The sequence below is a fragment of the Perca flavescens genome, chromosome 6 (genome assembly GCF_004354835.1).
Source record: "Perca flavescens isolate YP-PL-M2 chromosome 6, PFLA_1.0, whole genome shotgun sequence".
Taxonomy (NCBI): domain Eukaryota; kingdom Metazoa; phylum Chordata; class Actinopteri; order Perciformes; family Percidae; genus Perca; species Perca flavescens.
Window position 1 is genome coordinate 19,987,106 of NC_041336.1, and position 14,125 is coordinate 20,001,230.

General features: G+C 39.4%; 1 long non-coding RNA gene across 1 annotated transcript in view; it reads left to right on the top strand.

The window, feature by feature from the left end:
- Positions 1–1,555: 1,555 nt before the first annotated feature.
- The window catches only part of LOC114557308 (uncharacterized), a 36,328-nt gene continuing 23,758 nt past the window's right edge, over positions 1,556–14,125 (top strand). The window contains exons 1-2 of the long non-coding RNA XR_003692786.1: positions 1,556–1,960; positions 4,001–4,077. This is a non-coding gene — a long non-coding RNA (uncharacterized LOC114557308). The remainder of the gene's footprint in view (positions 1,961–4,000; positions 4,078–14,125) is intronic.

Consider the following 14,125-nt stretch of genomic DNA (forward strand, 5'->3'; position numbering starts at 1 on the left):
GAACATTAAAAAATAAAAAACTCCCGTGTATAAAGGAGCGTGTCTGAGTCCGTTCCCGTGAGTGTGTCAGTGCTGATGGGTGATGCAAAGTGTGGAGTTGTAACGCGGTTTTGTTTATGTGCGCCGTCTGAGGGGAGAAAGTCAAATAGTGCATTTATGTGGGCTGAGCCTCCACATAGAGCGGCTGGTATGCGATACGTCAATGTGACGCCATGGGAGAGGTGACGTCACTCAAAGTAGAGCTCCTCTCTCTCTCTCTCTCTCTCTCTCTCTCTCTCTCTGCCTCCACAGTACCAGACACATAAGCCCCGCTATCGGAGCCAGAGAGAGAGAGAGAGAGAGAGAGAGAGAGAGAGAGAGAGAGAGAGACAGAGAGAGAGAGAGTAAGAGAGAAAGAGCGACGGTTGATTTGATGTTTGCAGGTGAGGAAGCCGAGGGAGATCCTGCGGGCGAGCTTGCACCATTAGCCTACTGATTAAGGCAGACACTTTGTGCATTCGGTAGGCGTTTAGTCCAAACTCTATCATTATAATGTAAAATAGGCTAAATAAAAAAAAACTTTGCTTTTACCTAAATATTAATTGGCTTGAAAAACTAATAATAATAATAAAAAAATATTATCAGAGACATGTAAGACTTCACTTTCACTGTACACTTATAAATTCACATACAAAAAAGCCAAAAGACATGTTTTTACTTTTTCTATGAGAAACGTAAGAGTAGCCTATCAGTGGTGACAAGTAGGCTACTTTATTTACTTACTTTATTGTACAATTTCGAGGTACTTCACATGAATATTTCAATTTTATTGTAATTCTACTTTACTATATTTTAGAAACAAATATTACACTTTTTTCATCCAGAACTTTTATCAGATGTATAATATAAATGATGTGCCTTCAGATTATATTAAATCTCTGTCATGCTATCTTGTCATCATCATCATGACACAGACCATCAGCAGCTTTAATTAAATTACCTGACAGGATATCTGAATTGCTTCTTTCTGGCTAGTTTTATGACCTTTCTTTAACTCTAGTTATTTAAAATCCCCATCCTAACGAGATATTTAGTCCATTGTCAGGTCTTACAATGTTATTTTGTGAAGTGAAATGATCTAATTAGATAATTTCTCCTTTTTCCCAATACAAATCAATTTATTTCTAAAATAATATTCACTAAAATCAGATAGCGGTGTCCAGCTTGTTTCTGTCAAGACATTGAGACTTATTTAAGGAAAAATCTTGACACGAGAGAAATTGCAGCGGGAGCAAACGTGATTATCTCATCCTACTGAAGGCTGATAGGTACAGATAGGTATAGAAAACATGAAAAGAAGAAGCCATCCTCCTAGCGTACTCAGCAACCTCAAAATTAAAAAGTGCCTCCGGAGCCGCGAAGAACAATAATTCACAACAGCAAATCACAAGTCGCGTATTTTTCGGTCAACGTCCTAATTCTAACCAATGACGATCCCCAGGGGGCGGGGGAAGCCTTGACGCACTGAGGCTCGTGATTGACGCAAGCCTTGTTACTAAATTTAGAACCTGGCATACAGAGGCAGAAGGAGATAGCAGAGAGCCCATTCATTGGGCGTACCCGACTATTTTAGCGTTGCGATTGTGATCCAGCCAAGCCAAATATAGTCGTAGACAGGTATTTTTAGCCGTAAAGTGTGTCCCCGTTTTCATCTGGCAAAAGCGACCTGGGCAATATAGGATGTTTGAAATGAGCCAAAATCAGCACACTCAGTGTTAACCTGTTATTCAGTAGGGGATAGAGTACAGTCAGCTGATTTAACCGTCATACCCAGAGAGAAACAACTGTCGAGAGTAAATATCACTGCTCACAGCTTCTCTGTCTATCCGGGGACAAGGACAAAGAAAAGACTGAATGAAAAGACCGTAGACCCGGAGATAAATAACCTTCGGTTCGTCAAGCAGATACATAGCTACAACAGGTTTGTAAATGTGACGGTGGCTTGCAAACTTCGCACAGCAGCGCTGTTTCTTCCACACCAGCTGAGCACAGACTCGTTTTTTATTTATTTTACTTTTTTAGCTAAGAGGACCACTCGGGGAAAAAACACTGTAGTCAGGACTCAGGATACACACCGCTGCTGCAGGAGACGTTGTTGCATTTAGTGCGAAAAGTTGTAGGCCAAAGACAATTAAACAGCCGTGAAAGAAGAGTGTGCACACTTTACCCACTCATGTGAACCCGTCTGCCTCGGGAAATGTCTGTGTGTTACACCTTGAAACTCTCTGGCCTGCAGATAAGAAAGCCATACATTTGCTTATGCATGTGTGCAGCATATAAAGAACAGCCCTGTTTGAACACCGAAACATACAATAACCATAATTGTCCCATTTCATCACATTCGAGTGTGCACCGAAATGTGCAGAGGATCCTACATTCCAGTCATGCTAAATTAGTTTGTAACATGCTTGGAAGAGTGAGTGGTGATTAATGCTGGAGTACACGGTCAGTCCCACAGTGCCACGATCAGCTGCAGGGCATGCAGATCACATTCCACCTGGACTCAGCTAAAAAACAAACAAACAAAAAAATCCTGGACTGACAGTGCATGGTCCATGGATGTGTAATTTATTTTAATTTTAAATTTCCCCCTTTTAATTCACATTTCTTGAAACAGTTGTGAATAGTTTGTAGTATTGTTTCTTTCATCTGATGGGGGTGAACGCTGGTTTGGTCAAGTGTGTGACAGTGCAGGTGCATTAACTGTAGGGTGAATATTACACCTTTCATGGATAATCCTGGCTTCATCACTTCAATTTTCTTTTCAACTCTCAGATTTGTATGGGTTTCATCAGTTTGTCATCATGTGCCATCTTATCAGGACATTTATCATTAGATTTTTGGTTAAGTTAATTAAGGGTAAAACATATATACAGTAGGATCACAAGTTCTTCATCATGTCATGTGACATTGCTTTAAAACTCTTATCAGAGTTGTATGTCCGGTTCATCCAGGGTAAGCCCTTAAATGGATAATTTATGTTATGGATGGGGCTTTCATAATTCTATTAGTATTGTGAAATTTGGCAAATACTACTGCATGTCAATAACTTAGTTGTTCATGTTCCCTGTCAGTATCTATAAGCATGCTCTGGTCATGTAAGGTAAAGTCTTGTAAATGGATAATTTCTCTTTAAAAATGATGCATTTCTAATCGCCTTTATAACTCATCAGCTTCTTTTGTTAGTCTCCTGTCTTCTCCCTGTACACCTGGTCTCTCTTCCTGACTGGTCAGTGTATCAACTGCCTCGGCTGTGACCTCACAATGGTGACGTGTAATCCAGATTAACCTGCTCTCTTATTCCGCCAGACATGGAAGTGATTAGAGATTAGGACCGTGTCCTTTTAATAGAATTGGACGTGTGGGTAATCAACTGCGTCCACCAGTGTCTCGTGTCAGGTGACTCATTCACACAGATAGTTATACACACAAGAACAAGTGCTTGTTGTTGTCCCTAAGGAGGACATTGCTTTACATTCAGTTCCTTGGAGACTCACTCTACCTTTAACCATAACCAATACAAGCTTAATCTAAACCTAACCCTAATTTTACCTAAAACTTAAAATCTCTGTCTCTGTGTCCTTGAGAATTCATCTCTTTTTACTTTGGACTTTAAGGACACCTATGTCCTTAACAATTCCCCATCCCTTCCTTATACTGTGGTCAGAGCAGAATCAGAAAAGGCCATATTACTTTATATACTTTGGCAAAAGGCAGGTGGAACAAGAACAAGGGTGTGCAGTTGGGGAACAAACATAACCATTCCACAAGTTAAAGAAATATAAATCTATTTATCGAACACTTTGTCCTCTGTACCCTCTATTTTTGTCCTTGCACTGTCATTCATGCAATATTCCTTTTAATAAGATAAGAAAAGGGAACAAAAAAAACTTGCTAAAGACGAGGTCAATCCAATCTTCTCTCTGAAATTTGCTTGACATTGTTCTTGCTTTTTTTGCAGGGTAAAGTTCATTCTGACTGAGTTCCACGCAAAGCTGCCAATTTGTGCCAGACAGCGAAAACATCTTTGTATGAATGGTGAGTGAATTTTTGGTAGCACTATTTCCTGCCAGACAAATTGAATTTTACAAATCCAATGAATTCTTTTTGTTCCTCTTTTTCTAAAACTAATTATCCCCGCAATAAAGAATTGGACTGACAGGTTGAGTGTCTGCTGCCTCTGTATAGAACTGTTAAACCTCTGCAGGCTTGTCAGAGTTGACAGTTTTATGACAGAGGAAGTTAGTTTGCATAAATGTGCCTCTGTGGGGCTGCGTGTCACAGTTGTTAGAGCACAGCTGTAATATATACAGTGGTGTAGCATCTTTCGGCGTCCTGTACCGAGCCGCTGACTCTATGGTGGGCATATTGCACCGAGGCACTCTGAACTCTGGCTTATCACAAAGCAGAAGTGAAAAGTGATTGTGTCAGTTTGAATGAGCTCTCTATGTCTATGGCCAAGGCACCAGCACTCAGCGCTCTGGTGACACTGGAGAAAGAGGAAAGCAGAGAAACAGAGGAAGGCTTTTATCTTCGTGTCACCAAATCTGCTCCAACTGTACGTCAGAGTGCAAATGAGGACGGGAAGGGGCGGGGGAGAGGATTGCTGGCGCAAAGGCAGGGTGCTCAATGGTGGCATTCTTCCCTTTCTGTGGACACACACACACACACACACACACACACACACACCAGGGGGATTCCCCCCGGGAGTACCCAAGTGTAGAAATACAACCCATCACTGCCTTATCACACCAGTGCACAAAGACAGGAGAGAGGAGTGTAGAGAAGTGTTCCATGAGCCACGGCACAGGAGGTGTACTTTATATCACTCAGAGATTGTGGGCCATTTTGTGATGTTATCATGATGTGTTTTTACACTTTTTTGTGTGTGTGTGTGTGTGTGTGTGTGTGTCAACAGAGGGAGAGAAGGGTAATGCGCAGCAGCTTGTAATGTTCTGTAGTTTCCCTCGGTTGTTTGATGGCAGATTTATCACCTCTCTTGTTATTACCCTGCAGTGAAATTTAACAGCATGATTCACAGTTCTGTGTAAATTTTGGTGTGTGTGCCACAGTGTGAGTGAAAACCCAGCTCCGTGTTTGTTTTCTTTGTTTTGGAGCACATTTATCTGTGCATGTGTTTATGTGTTTACGTATGTGTACTGTACTTTCAGTTTTACAAGACCTCCACCATACATACTTTTCTCCACAGCGGAGCATTAGCGTGGTAGTTGAGCGAAGCAAATGTTGTGGGTTGTTTTTGTGGGATTATTTGCATGGTTATAAAGAAATATATCTATTAAACCTTCTGCATGTTTGGTGTCAAGTCCATGTCATGGAGGGGGGGAGACATGGAGGCTTGTTCTGACAGAGGTCAAAGACTGCAGTGTCCTTATGTGGTGTGATTCTCTTTACATCAGTTTAGTAATATGATGTTATAGACAGAAAAATATTTATGGTATGAATAAGTGCGTAATATCTTAATGTGATTGAACATTTAAGTTTAGAGGTGGAATAGAAACTCTGTATTATGCTCACATTTTGTGATGTGAAACTGGTTTGACTCCTTATATAATAACTATTATTGTGAGTATTGAAAGTTTGTCTATACCCTTTAAGTCTGGGTGTACTGGCAGACAAAGCAGATATCTCCATTATTAGCCAGTCTGCAGTTATGTGCTGGGGCGGAACAACTGTCAGTTGCAGATGCAGACAGTATTCAACCAAATGGGTAACAGAAGTTGTTCCATGTTTAATTAAGACGCTGCAGCAACAGTAGAGCAGTAATTAAACATAAGAGTTGTATTGTGGGGTTTGGACCATTAATGGATGGGGATATCAGTCATGTCAGTTCCACAAAGATCAAACAGGCTTTGAACAACAAGGAACCCATGTGGTTGATGGTGCACTAAACATCAGTACGTCAGGCAAATGTTACTGTCAGAGCAGATCCACAGAAGAGATTTTTGTCATTAAATCAAAGTCCCCCCTCCACTTGCTTATTGCTACTTCACTTGGATGTTGCATTAGAAGGCTTTTTTTCATATTCATCTGTTAAAGGGAAAAAGTTTATCTTCGCTTACCTTGAACTTGAGTTTAGGACATTTACATAAAAGCATGATTTTGTGAAATCACATCTATTTTGGAAGCCATTGTGGTCTAACATGCAACCTGCGAGTAGGAGTCCAGCAGTTACATAATTTGCGTATTTATAGATTCTGGATTTTTCAATGATGATATATATATATATATATATATATATATATATATATAGAGAGAGTATTTTTATATTTCTTTAAACATGTCTGAGGGGGATCTATAAACCCATTATGCTTATGGTTTATATTAACACACAAATGTCCCTGAAAGCATTGAACCCGATGACATTAAGCAATCTTGGTATTGAGCAATGGCATCAGATGAAATTTTTTTAGCACGTGCCTCCCAGGTGTTTCTGGTTTTGGACTTTAGACTGTCTGTTTTTCAATTATGCCGTTGTGTCTGAGGTCACTTAGGTCATCTTGCATTAAAAAAGGGGAAAAAATCCTGTTGATCAATACCTGTGCATCTGCCAATCAGAAGCATAGCCGCTTACCTGTCATGTAAGGTTACTGGAAACAACAAATTACATTACTGGTAGGTATTAAGTTTACAATTTAACTACCACTTGTGAATTTAAGTGTGTGTGGGTGTAAATTGTAAGATAGTGTGTTGAAATATGTGAACAGTGGGCGGAAGAGTCACCTTAGTGTAGGCAGTTGTTTAAAGGCCATTTTCTAGGAGATGTCAGAAACGGCAACATGTATTAGTGTATGTGTGTATGTGTTAGCGTGTGTGATGTGGTTTTGTCATTTGAGTTGAAACATTGCAGGATTCCCCATCTTAGAGTGTTTAGATCAAGATACCAGACAACAAATGGGTAGAATCTCCTCTTGACTGAGGTTCAGTAGGTGTCCACTTCTAAAGACATGTTGAGCAGTGCAGCAAGTGACGGAGGATTAACTAAATATTTGTATAACCGTAATATAAAACATGCTGGCGAGGGCCTGGAATGACCCTGCAGATGCTATTTTTAAAGTTTGGGAACTTTGGCTGCATGCAGAAGTGTGTGTTTATGTATTTGAGGATTGATATCAGTGTATTTGTGTGAGACCGTTGCCCTGTAGTTATTCACATCTGGGCCCTGCTTTGAGAAGACACTCGTGCACTCTGGCTGAGTGCCCTGCTCACCTCCATTAGTTTCGCCACCGCTTATTCCACTCCCACAACTTCAGCGCAGGTATCTGCTTGACAGCTTGTAATTGTAGTTCAGGCTTACTTCATATAAAGGAGTGATGACATTTTGGTGGCTGAGTCAGTGTCTTTGTTGCCCTTCAGTTATTCAACACTTGAGCAGAAAGTGTGTGCGTGTATTCTGTGCTCGATGTTTGACGCTTTACAGTGGCTCAGAGTAATGTCATTCTGGGTCACACACTGATCACATGGGCATGTGCACGGGAAGACAGAGGCACACACACACACACACACACACACACACACACACAGAGATAAACAAGTGGTTGCATTTCTGCATGAGTCACAGTCGTGGGCAGAGGTGGAAAGTTTCCTTGTTTGGGCTATTCCCCCCTGCTGACACTTTTGATACTTTTTTGTAGTATCTGAAGCATTTCTAATGCCAAGTCAACTTGTAGTGGACAGTGGATTTACATCATGTCTGCTGAGACTACAGACATCCTGACTACTTTCCCTCTCTTTCCATTTACTCACTGACAGGAACACACATACGGATTCAGCACCCTGAATCTACCCATACTACCACCACTACTACTACTACAGTTACTACTATTACTTTTATTCCTAGTCCTACTCTGGTACAATACATAAAAAAGGCACCATCTATGTGTTATATTTCATTCCGTCATTACAAGTGAATATTTAAAACTACTACTACTACTACTACTACTACTACTACTACTACTACTACTAATAATAATAATAATAATAATAATAATAATAATATATAGTGCCTGCCTAAAATAAAGTGCCTATGTCGGTTTCCAGCAAGATGTCAGGAGCTGTGGGGTCCTTTCGCCGAGACTTGCTATCACCTGGTACTATTCAACCGGGTGACTCTTTTTCTGTCTTCCAATTTGGCGATCACATTATGCTATATGATGAATCATGCACAAGTTGAAGGTGCTGATGGGATAACATTTCACTGCAGTATATGTTGATATTTTATGTTATATTATGTTTAATATGTTTGCATATTAATTGAGAGCCATTTAAAATCTCAGGGCTTTTTGACTTTGCATTGCAAGTATTCGGTTTTGTCACTGACTCTGGTTATTATCTGCATTCCCAATATATAGACTTTCATTGAGACATGTTCATTTATTTTTAAATTATACATCCAAGGGTTAACAAATACTAACAACGCTACCAGCCAAGCTTCTGTGTACTCTCTTCTTAACAGTGCATGAATGAAATGCTTGGAAGGCTGTGCAGAGAGTCTGATGTTAATGAGACATAATAAGTTTAGGATTTATAAACTTCAGGAATGTGTAGCATAGCTAAGAGAGAGGGAACAGCAAATGTTTGCTTGTAAGGAGGAACCTGTCTGATCATGTCTTTGCATGGGGCTGTCTGTGACATTTGTATTGGGGCGTGGCTGCTTGCATTTGCATGTAATATATGTTTAGTTTTTTTTATTTCTTTTTTTACAAGTTGACTCATTAGGTGTCATTCCATTTTCAAACCGAATAACCTTTTGATATTTTGTATGGTGTGGGTGGATAGGATTAAAATACTTTTTCAATGTCTCACAGTTTTACTATTTATCCTTTGATAACTGGATGGTTGACCTTTGGGGATCTACAGGTACCAACTGCTTTCAGATTATTTATTTATTTATTTATTTATTTATTTATATATATATATATATATATATATATATATATATATATATATATAGTTATATAGTTATATTTTTTTTATTTAAGATTATTTTTTTTGGGGCTTTTCCACCTTAAATTTTTGACAGGACAGCTAGGTGAGAAAGGGGAGAGAGAGGGGATATATATATATATATATATATATATATATATATATATATATATATATAGCAGCAAAGGGCTGCAGGTTGGATTCTAACCTTGGCCGCTGCAAAGGACTCAGCGCACGCTCTACTGGGTGAGGCAGATTATTTTGTTGGTATCAGTGCTGATTGCAAATATTATTCTAAGTGATATAATTCAATAATTATTCAGGTTTGCAGATGACCTAAAGGTTTTAATCTTTAGGGAGTTTTCACTCCTGCATATTTCGGTTCATGTAGATCAAACCCTCATGCTCATGAAGTTCCAGTGAAACCTTTTTTCACTAAATGAGGCTGCATCGGACGTAAATAAAAGAAAAGCAATCCTTTAATGAAGAGTTGACATTTGTTGATATTCGCAACAACAATTGTTTAAGATGATCATTGTTAAAAAAACATCCCCCAAATAACAATACTAGACAAATAAGAATCAGTTCTGGCAATTTGCACACTTCTGGATGGTCTGAAGTTAAAAGAAAAACCTGTGTGATGTAAGGTTATTCGAAGTTGTCGCTAGTAACATGACTATCACATGTTTATTTAGTATTCCTTTTATCATTTGACAATGTGAAAGATACTTCAATCAGTCAAAACCTGAAACAAAACAACAGTTTCACTTCTTATTTGGGTCAAATTTTGAGAGCTGTTGGTCTTTCAGGGTTTCAAGATGAAGTAATATAACAATGCTTACACTTGTTTTGAATTTTCTCAAAAATATTTAAGTAGTGTACAAACGTAAACAATATACATCTTCTCCAACTTTGAAATTGTTTTCAGTAATACCAGATCATTTGTATGTGTGTTTGCAGTAAAAACTTTGTTCATATACGGAGGCCTGAGATTAATGCATGTGCCATTAATACATAGGCACATGCAAAACTGTTAAATGGTGATGATTTTAATGGCTCGAAATATAAATGTTATAAAGACAAGAACAGCATGCTTTCTTGACTAAAGATTATTTGTTATTAAAACATCATGGTAAAATACATATAAGTATAATATAAATCAGTGAAGGGTCGGAAGGAAGCAAATAGGCTTATACAAATAAATAAAATAAAAATAAAGTTATCATTACTGTAACATCAGATAAACAAGAATAAATAGGCAGGTAAAATAAATGCTAAAAAGGAACATACAATGATGAAAAAAAGAAAATAAATTAAAGGTAAAAGATACTCTTATGTGAATTAATTTATAATAATGAAATGTAATACCCAGTGATACACTGTACATAGTTTTCTGTATACAGTGCTGTAAATAGCAGGTTCGACACAATTCTTCAAGGAGTGAACCTGATGCCTCATGCAGTCGCCCTCAATGCTACCTGCTTCGGCATCATCAACGGCAACAAGGATCCTCTTATAAGTTTGACAATATTTGATTCCTTATTCTCTTTCTTGTTGGTTATTGTGTTAGTCGTCTTTGTTCACTTTTTTTTTTGAAGAAACTTAAAGTCAGTGTGCTACAACGTGATAACGTGCATAACATCTCGCTATGGGTTGCACAAGATGATTAATTTTGTTGTTTAAGTTGGCTTCCCCTTAGCCTTGACCTTTTCTTTTAAAAAGATCACATCTTATGATTCACCGCATTTCAACTTTGACTTTTAAATTTCATCATCTTCTCACGATTGAAACCCGGTGCTCAACAGTTACCTGGGTACAGGAATCTTAGTATCTGCATCATGGCATATCATGGCTACTGCGTGGGCACTAGCAATAAACCCAAACCACCCATGGGTGCCATTGTGATCTTCCAAGAAGCCATTGGTGTGCAGTGAGAGACACTCCCAGAAATTTTCATAAGAATCCCTCCTGATGCTTGGCCTGCTGCATACCTGAAGAGCAAGTATTTACGTGTGCCGCTCCCAATGACTGGAAGTGCTGACTTGTGTGGGAGTGGAGTGCCCTGTTGACATCATTTGTTGCTTATGTAAGATGTTCAGAAGGAATTCCGGCATCTGAATGTATAATTTTCAGGAATATCGGAAATCAAAAATCAGTTTCATTGTAAGTACGCCTACATCCAAACGCCTACCTGCTTGTGCTCTGCTTCAGTCTGCCTGCATTGATTTCTAGATAGGGTGTCATTGCACTTCTGGGATCCCCTGCTTAAAGTTACAGATATGACAGATATAGTAAATCATAGGAAATCAAGCAAAGAAATTTGAACCCTGCTCATTAACATGTGAAAGATAAACCCTCTGAAATAGTTAATATGGTATAATGTATGATAGAGAATGCACCTTCTCAAGTGCTTTAAAGTTTTTTTTTTTTTTTATCCTAGCACTTAAACTTTTTGGAACAAATATTTTCACCATTGCATAAGTTATTCATTCTGTCATCATTGGAAACAAAATGGCTGTAAGCACATGCAAGCATGATGTGAACTGGACATTTGATATAGTTCATATTTTAGTTAAAGCGATCATTTTTTCAGTTCCATAAAGTTGGTGATGAATAAACTGAACTTTGTTGTAAAATTGGTGGAGTGCTCCTTTAATAGTAGAATATGCCGTAAAACTCATGATTGATATATTGACCCAGAATATGACAAAACTGTACTTACACTATACACACATTATGAAACTAACAGAATGTTTTAATTTTTAATTTTAATTTTTCGCTTTTCACTGGTGCATCTCTATTTTTCTCCATTCAATATTACAGTCTTAAGAGTGTGTATTCTTCAAATGAAGTAATTCTGGAATCGTCGAGCAGCGTCTGAAACATAGCCCGTACATCTCCGTACAACACATGTCCAGTTTAAACAGTCCTCTGCTTCTTGTGGCCCCTGGTTGTCTGTATGCAGCTACAAATCTGCATTCTTCTTCTTGCTCATTGTTGGTGTATCGAGTCACCCACGTCCTCCTGTGTGTGTTTCTAAAACAGGAAAATATTGCTCCACTGCGCCACCAGTGGTCGAAAACACCACAGGGTACCTTTTTAAAGGTGCTCTGAGTGATGTCACGTGTTTTTTAGGCTACAAAATGTTTCGTCACATACAGCAAACCTCTCCTCACTATCCGCTAGCTGCCTGTCCCCTGAACACACTGTAAAAAAATGCGGTCTCGGTAGACAGCTTAGGCTCCACAAACGGCAACAAAAACAAACTGCGCCAACCTGCACCACGAACCATAACAAACAGTGTTCCAGCCAATAACTGACAAGTAGGAGCTGGTTGAGCCATCACTGCAGCAGCGTTAGCACGTAGGCTACTTCCACAATGCGTATTCATGACTCAACCAGCCTGGGCTGTCTACAGAGACTGCGTTTTTTTACAGTGTGTTCAGGGGATGGGCAACTATATGTATGTGACAAAAAATGTTGTAGCCTAAAAAAACGCGTCACATCACTTAGAGCACCTTTAAATAACTTTTAATAATGTGTATATAAATATTTTGTCTTAACATGGCAGCATAAGGCCTAGAGGCTGCTCTTGAAATCTTTGACTGTTGCTAGACTAGATTCAGGTCAATAGCAGGTCATGATTTCACACTGACCCACTTAGCCAGTATGCCAACAGCCCCCTACTCCTCTGCCACAACACCTTCACCATCACTGTCTCTGTTCCACTCTCCTCTCCCCTTACTCTTTGTTCCTCTCTTGCTGTCTCTGGGTACACTCTCCTCTCTCTGTTGCCCTCTCTTTAAACTCACCACTCAGTCCTTCCTCTGCTCTGTCTTTCCTCTTCCCCTCTCTTCTTTCCCTCCTTGTGTTCCTTTGCTCCATGAGGGGAACTTCCACTGCAGCTTCTATCCAGGAACAGACTTCCACTGTGGAAACAAAGCAACATAACGCAGCTCCAGTTTGCTTTCCACACCGAGCAGAGCGGGGGAGCTGGGCTTCATGTCTGACACACACACACACACACACACACACACACGTACACAAGCGCATATACATTTTTTGACTCACACCATAGTGTAATGACTTTATCCTTTTGGTTGCATAACTTTCTTTTTCTTGTTACCCTACAAATAATTTCAAATAGCACCTGGCAGCGCACGATTGTACAGACATTAGAGAAAGATCCCTTTTTTTATCTCACGGTCAGTCATTAGTGGCACTCCTGTTCAAATTATAGTTTAACAGCCAGCGGACATCCGAAACAAATGCATTATGCAAAGCAAAGGTCTATATCTGTCACTGTGTGTGTTGTTTTTGATCTTCTCCTGAAAGACACCTGCTATAATTGGTTAGTTATCAGCATTAATGGATAGAGAAGAGATGTAGGAAGGAGCTTTGGGGAAACACACACACACACACACACACACACACACACACACACACACACAGAGTAAGAGTCATCGTATTCAAAGCAGACAGGAATAGAAACAGAATACATGAGCCAACCACAATGGCGTAAGCAGTAGCCATTACCTCAACAATGACCACGATAACATGGATACTGTAGACAGAGGTTGTCTGTCTACTTTGCTACCTTATATTGAAACTGTTCTTTTGTAGTGTTTGTGTGTGTGTGTGTGTGTGTGTGTGTGTGTGTGGACAGGCATATGTGGCTGTGAAAGATGCTTTTTCCATAGTCAAGATATTCCTTTTCTCCATGAACATATCTGGTCTTTATATAAGGTATGCCTGGGACTTATATAATTCTTGGCGCTTTAAGTTTCTGTGTTTGTATCTGGAAAGCTTTTGTGATTGTATGAGAGTCTGTGTGTCTGTGACGCCTTAGAAGCTCTCCTGGCCACGGCTGTGGAAATGCTCCACTGCCCCACTCTACTCAGTGGGGACAGTGGTGGAGAAGTGGATCGATGAATGGGGAGTGGAGTGGGGGGCTCTGATGGTTGGATGGAGAAGAGGAACTGTTAAACTGTGGCATTGCCAAAAAGACAGTGGCAAAATGAGGGGAAAAGTTGTGCTTTCTTCAATCTTATGTAAACTTGAGCTCCTCGGTTTTCACTTGCTTGCTTTAAGTTGAAGTGACAGGCTTATGTGATGTCACTGTCACAGTTTATTTTGTTTTTGT